Raw genomic sequence first — 7674 nt, 5'->3', positions numbered from 1 at the left:
AAAAAAAAAAAGAAAGTTTTCAAAAGAACATTTGACCCACAGCTGAGGCCAATTTACATGAAGCAGCGGTGCCTCTCTCTGGGACTCTTCCCACGAGTATGACGGCAAAGACTCATTCTCCCCTCTTCATTTCGGCTGTTTCATCTGACATGTTTCCTAAGAACTGTTGGTGGCTTTTTATTTTTAATTTAAAATTTGTGCTATTTGCATGACCTTTCCCTATTTCTTTTTTTGACAAAAAAGACAGAAAGAAGGAAAGCCTGTATAAACAGAAAGAAAGGCTGTCAAACATCTCCTTGGCTAGAGAGCAAAGATAGGAAGATGATGTTCGGACCTGTTTCTGGAGCTTGTTCCAACGCCGCTGTTCCAATCCGACTGGACTGGGGCATCCGGCCTCAGAGATTGTCCCTGCCTCCAGCCTCGGCACTAACGATGCCCGTTGAAAACGTGTTTGAAAGGTGACTGGAACCCACCGCTACCTATTCTCATTCTTCCCAAGCAACTTAACCAGGAGTAGGGGAACGTCCTAGAATGTTTTTAAGCCACACTCACCTGTCAGTTTCTTGTACTGTGCTGGTTTACAGGCTGCCAGGACACTGACAGACATGCCACCAGTATTTCACATGCCAGCAGGGTTACACAGGGTGCAGGGAATTCTTCAGAGCTCCAAACTAAGACTAGGAAGAAACGTTGTCCATCTACTTTGGGAAACTAGACAAGAAAATCTTGTGGAATAGGATAGAATATTGTGCAACTGCACTGATTTGACAACAGCTAAACACTATTTCCAAGAGTTCTGGAAATCTGGACCCAGCAGAACAGAAGGACCATTTTACAGGCAGAAAAACCTTGTTGCTCAGAGAAGTGTGTTCAAGTTTACTCAGAAATTGGAGTGGTTGTCGGGGAATACAGGGACCCCCCCTGAAATGTGACTTTCTGTGTGCACATAGGAGGTAACTGTGTACATTTCAATCAAAGCATACAGTAGGTGCTCGATCAATGTGTGGTATTTGAATGATTGCAAATTTGGAAGTCTTGTTTTGGAAGCTTCTAGACTGGCACCTGCTTCCTCCTGGAAGGTTTCTGAGTAATCAACCCTTTTTTCCCCAAATTTCTGAGCATTTTTCTTTGAGTGCCAAGTTCACCATGACCTCTTAAAATCCTTAATGAGCATGGATTAACAGAAAGTTGCTCAGGGGGAGTTACTCATTAATCAAACAAAGCAGGCCTGATCAAGGACACACCAGCAACAACTATGACTGATTCTTTTTAAGAGAGGGTTACCCAATCTCTTTATTTAATAATTACTACACTGCGTTGGCTTTTTTTAGATTTTTTGAGTTCTGGGATGCATTGCTAGCTACTCCCCTCTTTAGCAGGAACTCAATCCAAAGTCAATATTCCTTGAATACATGGGCTCTGGCTTCACTGGTGCCAGAAGTGGGATGACGGACTTCGCGAGCACGGTCACTCGTGCTGGCTGGACGTGCCGGCAGCAGGACCATTTCTTCCTGGCAGGATGGGGGTGATCCATATTCTGTTTCCACCCCTGCCTGCTCCTTGGGAGGCACACACTTTGCTGAAGGTAGAAGAAAATGAGTGCTCAAATCACTGTGAAAATGCCATCTCACGGCACCCTGGCTGTGGCCAATGGGAGCAGCCATGCACTTGGGGGAGATAAGATAAGCTGCTCCCGCAGGGAGCCTGAATGACATGTGTTTATTGACGGCTCCATTCCGTGTATAGCTTTCTTTCTTTGCTTTTGACAGGTATGCTGTAATATAACCTTCATTTTACAAATGAGAAAACTAAAGCTCAACGAGTGGAACGACGCCCAGTACTGGGCTTGTTCCATCCTGGCCAATCGTCCCATGCCATGTGAAAGCAGAGGACATGGGCATTCTGTTAGTAAGACCCATTCTGCACAGAGTTGATGGTGGCTCGTGGGGGCCTGATCTATGTCCCAACAGAAGTGTGTCCCATAGCACTTTCAATGGCTGGCTTCTGTCAGAAGCAGATCTGGGTCTTTTATCTGAAGTGCCTCTTAGTGAACTAGAACAGAACGTCTTATCTTTCATTGGCCATTGAACACGTTAGTCATCTGCCCACCCAGGAACCCCAAAGTGTAGCTGTTAATGTAAGATGGAGCGTCTGCCCTTCCTAGGGCTTCCTCTGTGCATCTACTCATCACTTATCAACTGTCAGATAGCTCACGATCTGATATTTCACATTTATGACAGAAGTGAAAATCTATGGTCTATTGTCGTCATTCAAGGCATTTATCCAAAACTAAACCAAACTCACTGCCATCAAGTCGAGTCAGCCTCATAGGGACCCTATCAGACTGTGCCTGTGGGTTCTGAGATGGTAACTCTTTAAGAGAACAGAAAGCCTCATCTTTCTCCCATGGAGCAGCTAGTAGGGTTGAACTGCTAACTTTTCAGTGACCAGCCCCATTGCATAAACCATTGTGCCACCAGGGCTTCTTAAGAGGTGCATCAAGTGGTGACAGACACCAAGGGGTGAGGCAGAAGTAAGGCTGGCCACGATGATTAAGGTTATATGTCCCCTGGGCCGAGTCGTGCTCTCAGCGGCTTGACAGCTATGGAATGCTGTCGTTTAGCAATCATCATCCATTTTGTGATCTGATATGGTCATCTTCTATTTTCTGCATGACATCAATTTTTGTAAAACTGTCTGGTCTTTGTAAGCATAGCATGTCAATCCGTGAAGAGTGGTGAATTCTCTGATATGGAAGAAGACCTTTGGCTTGGCCAGTGGCTGCCTTTTGCACATTCTGTGACATTCAAGAAGCACTTTCTCCCCTCTCTGATGCTCTCAGCCACCAGTAATTGCTTCCATTGTCTCTCTCCAGCTGGGGAGACACTCAGCTCTGAACTGCACCCTGATTAGCGTGTGCAGCTCCCCACAAAGACAGCAGGGCCGACTGGCTCAGGCACACCCCCCATGCAATTTGCACAGCATGGAACACTGAGCTCCAAAGGTGAAATACAGGAGTTTGCCCCAAAAAAGCCCCGAGATGAAGAGGAAGAATAGGGAGGTGAGAACAAGATCTGACACAAATTACCTGGTGCTTACTGGATCAGAATGAGGCATTAGAAGCTGCCAGGGCAAGTCTGGTTGATGGCATCTCAGAGCAGAGAGGCCAACGTTGTGGGTGTTGGGAGGGGGGCATCAGGATATGGGCTAGACAGGCCCTGAGAGAGAAAAAACCTAGCCTAGGTGTTCCAAATATCTGGTGACTGTAGAATTCCCTAGGAGGTTTTTTTTAATATGGACACTGGGCCCCACCTACAGGAATTGTGGTAGAAGGTCTGAAGTACAGTCAGGGTAGCTATATTATTGATTAGCCCTCAGTCAGTATGATTCTGACGCAAAGCCTGTTGGAAAATCACTCTTGATTTGGGAGCCTCCTTCATTAACAGAAGAGGAAACTGAGCCCAAAGAAAAAAGGGTCTTACCCAAAATCCCACAGCAAGTTAGTAGCAGATCTTTCGGTAGTCTTTCCCTTCCTGCCTGCCTCCCTCACGATTTCCATCCTTCCTTCCTTTTTTCCTGCCCCTGTCCCTTTCATTCATGCATTCATTCAACAAACATCCTCGAGAGGCTGCTATGTGCCAGGCACTATATTAGGGTCCAAAATCTCCCCTGCTGGAGCAAACCTCCTAGTGATTATTATCAAATAGCTACAGACAAAAATGTAAAGTTTTAACTATTATGAAGAAAGGTACACGAGAGCCTGGATCAGGGGGATTTTATGCTGCACTCAGGGGGGTCTCACTTGTCCTCACCTGCAAAACTGAAGCTCCTCCTCTGTCCCAGCTCCCCATTTGTACAACTCATTGCTCAGGTTGTTACCAGGAAGTAGATTCTACAAGCATAAGAGCAACTCTCCAAATGGTAAGCTTTTTCTGACTCTGAGAGGCATTCAATAAATATTTGTACAATTCAATTGTGCTATTTGAATTATGCTACAAAATTGAATTATGCTACAAAAACAATGCAAGGATTTGCAAGAATTCCCAGCACCAACCTCACACTCAATTTTCCTGTCTCTACTGACAAGACACTGTCTTGTCCTGCCAGTGTAAAAAAAAAAAAAAAAAGACTAGCCAAGAGATTGTCTTCTACAGCTCCTTGGAATGTCACAGCAGGAGCTAGTGCTGATACCACATGGGTTATACCTTCCCTACCTGCCCAGAATTGGAAATTGAGACCAGAGAGGGAGAAGATAGTTCAAGATCATACACAGAAAGAGCACCCATGCGAGGACCAGGGCTTGGGCCTCTCGAGTCCTTGAATAGGTGAGTAGATGACAGATTAGATGAAGAATTGACATGTCTGTGCTTGATGCTGCTATTCTGTGTGTGTAAAATTCTAAGGTAGAAGATGTCTTTTCAGTGTTAATTGACGTCCTGCTGTGTAAAGTCTGTCTGACAAAGTCCCAGGAGCATTTCTCCCTTCTCTATCGCCAAGAGTAAACATCTACATATGGAGTAGACATTGATTGCTTTCAACAATGTGTATTTATATTTTGGTAAAAGCACACTCTTTCCCAGTTCCAGTCAAGGAGGTTTAGATTGAATCTATTTCCAGGGGAGTTAGGAATGTATCAAGACCTGGTCAATCAGGCTCAGAAAAGGACTTGTGACACAGGGTGTAAGGTAGTCCAATCAGAATCTGCCCTGAAATTTTGGCTGGAATTAATGGGAACGAGGTACTATACTTCCATCAGTTTTGCTAAATTGGTAAAATGTTCTCCTTGGTGCTGTTGTGGTTGCGAATGGGACTGCTAACCACAAGGTGGGCAGTTCAAACCATCAGCTGCTCTATGAAATAAGACAAGGGTTTCTGCTCCCATAAAGAGTTCCAGTTTCATCGGACACAGGGGCAGTTCTACTGTCCTTGAGAGTCACTCGGCGCCAGAATTAACTCAATGGCAGAAGGGATTTTGATTTTGAGGACTTCAGGAGGCCATATTGCTACCAAGCCAGAGAGCCTTTCTATCAGTGAAGTCCACGCGAGAGGGGGGAAAGACTCAGAGGGGAGGAGACATTGAGTCTCGCTGCTGTTTGGGGAAGGAAGAGCACTCATGTATTCAGCCAAGCCTGAAGGTAACTACTCTGTAATTTTTAGTTATGGGAACCTGTCAGTTCCTTCTAGCTGAGATGTTACAACTGTTTAACTTCCTGTTAACTAAAACATTTAGTGAAGTTTTAAAATACCCAGAGGCATCTTGGAAGAAAAGTCTGATGATCAACTTCTGAAAAATCAGTCACAGTTCTACTCTGACGTGGGGTTGTCTCAACAGTTATGGCGTTGGTTGGTTTTAGCTAATTCCGGGTGGCACAGATGGCCTCAGAACTTTGCCCTTCCATGGAATCAATTCTCACTTATAGCACCCCTGACCCTGTGGGGGCGTAGAAAGTCTCATCTTCCTTCCATGGAATGGATAGTGGTTTCAAACTGCTCCCCTTAGACTTAGGTAAATGAGAAATAAACTTCTAGTTTGTTAAGCCATCAAAACTCTGTAAACCCGAGGCTTGCAAACCCCAGATAGTCTGGGCTCCTACTTAACTTTATCCCCAATCCAAGAAGAGTTAGTTCTGATTATACGGCCCTGCTAGATACTCACTTTCATGAAATGTTCACTGAAGATAAGGGTGCTATAGCAAAGTGTGGTGAAGAAAGTAGATGGTGCCCACCTAACAATCAGAAGAGTGTCTGGGGTCTTAAAGGCTTGTATTCAAACAAGCAGCCATCTAAGTGAGGAGTCAACTGAGTCCACATTGTGTGATCCAAAGATGACAATTACAAAATTAGAATATGGCAAAGGGAAAAGTAGCAGAGCTAAAATTATGAACACTCACTATGTAGAAGGCCGTAGAGGGCAGTCAGAGCTCAAAACTCAACTAGAATATCTAGCCAGAATGAGCCACTGGCAGATCCTCTCTAGCCACAGGCAAGAGTCTCAAACAGCCTTACTATCAGGCAGAGACCATTGCAATCTTGATCATGCTGGATAGAACTTGATTCTTAGCCAGTTGACCTCCCTGTGGATACGACCTGAATTTGTTCTGGGTGCAAGTATCTCTTGTTCCATGACAGAAATTTCCTTCCTAGATTTTTGAATGTTGATGGGGATCATTTTTCTTACTCATTATTTGTAATTTTTTCTTTTTATTATTATTATTTTATCCTTACCACCTTATTTTGAATTTGTTTTTTTACTGTTTCTGTTAGGTTTCTCAGTTTCAGAAGCACAGGAGAAGTGATAATACCTGATATAAGGGTTTATTTGACATACAGGGGTGGAGGGGTGGGTGATTTGGAGAAAAAGGGGAGTTCAGGAATATATAATGAAGTGGGGAGGGGAGGTGGGAGGGAGCACTAGAACTGATTGTACAACCCATTTTAAAGGTGATTTAATCATGGGGGGTGGGGGATGTTCTAAAATTGATGTAGTAATGATTGTACAATTCTCCTTGATATGATTGAACTATTGAATTATATAATATATAAACTATGTGCCAATAAAACTGTTGAAAAAAATACACAAATTTAAAGCTGGAAAGAAAAACCTTTGGGTCTTATGGTGTGATTTCCAGCAAAGTGGTGAACTGGGCAGACCCACTATATCAAAGACATGAGCGACGTAATGAAATAGATGCAGGTGATAACCTTGGAACCCTGAGCTTCTGAGGAAAGGATAGAGACGTGGATTGAATATCAACTAGAGAAAAAGCTGAACAAAAGTGGTGAGAGACAGGCAAATGAGTTAATTGTTGGCTGGCATGATCTGGCATGATCATCTTTTTTTTTTTTTTTCCAATTCAGCAAGTCATTTGTTCTTTTTCATGAGTACATACTGTTCCATAAGACGGGTGTGCCATAATTTATCCAATCATTCCTTTATGTATGTTTCATCACCTTCTTAAAGATCACTTTATTGGGGGCTCTTACATCTCACATAATAATCCACACATCACTTGTATCAAGCACATTTGTACATTATTGTGTTTTAGTCTGGGTAGCCTAGAGAAACAAATTCATAGACACTCATATGTAAATAAGAAAGAGCTTTATATACAAGAGCAGTTGATTATTGAGAAAACATCCCAGCCCAGTCCAGATCAAGGTCATAAGTCCGATATTAGTCCATATGTCCAATAGGAATCTATAAAATCCTCTTCAGACTCATAAAACACATGCAATGACGTCAAATGCAGGAAGCTCACAGGCCAATGGGTGGGAAGTCTTGTGAATCCAGAGGCTTTGTATGCATCTCAGTGCTGGCAGGGGTCTCCACATGGCTCATCCAGCTTCCAGGGCTCTAGTTGCATCAGGGAAGCTTCATGTGGCTTCTCCACAGGGATGTCTTGCAGGGAATGAGCCAAGAGAGAGAGTGTCTCCTCCCTCTAAGGAGGAAGTACAGGAGTTCCCAGAATCCTCAGGAGAAGGTCATGCCCACACAGAGGCCTCATTGGCTATATACTGATTTACAGGCTCAACTCCACCCCTACACTCTTAATCCTCAAATTGCCAGCAGAGTATGTAACTACCACATGTTGCCATCATTATTTTCTAAACATTTACTTCCTATTTGAACTCTTGGTACCAGCTCCTCTTTTTCCCTCTTTCCCCCACCCTTCC

The sequence above is a fragment of the Echinops telfairi genome, unplaced genomic scaffold (assembly GCF_000313985.2).
Source record: "Echinops telfairi isolate 266 unplaced genomic scaffold, ASM31398v2 ScPeMD7_2291;HRSCAF=2852, whole genome shotgun sequence".
NCBI classification, from domain to species: domain Eukaryota; kingdom Metazoa; phylum Chordata; class Mammalia; order Afrosoricida; family Tenrecidae; genus Echinops; species Echinops telfairi.
The sequence above is the reverse complement of the archived record's forward strand: the minus strand, read 5'-3'. Positions refer to the sequence as shown.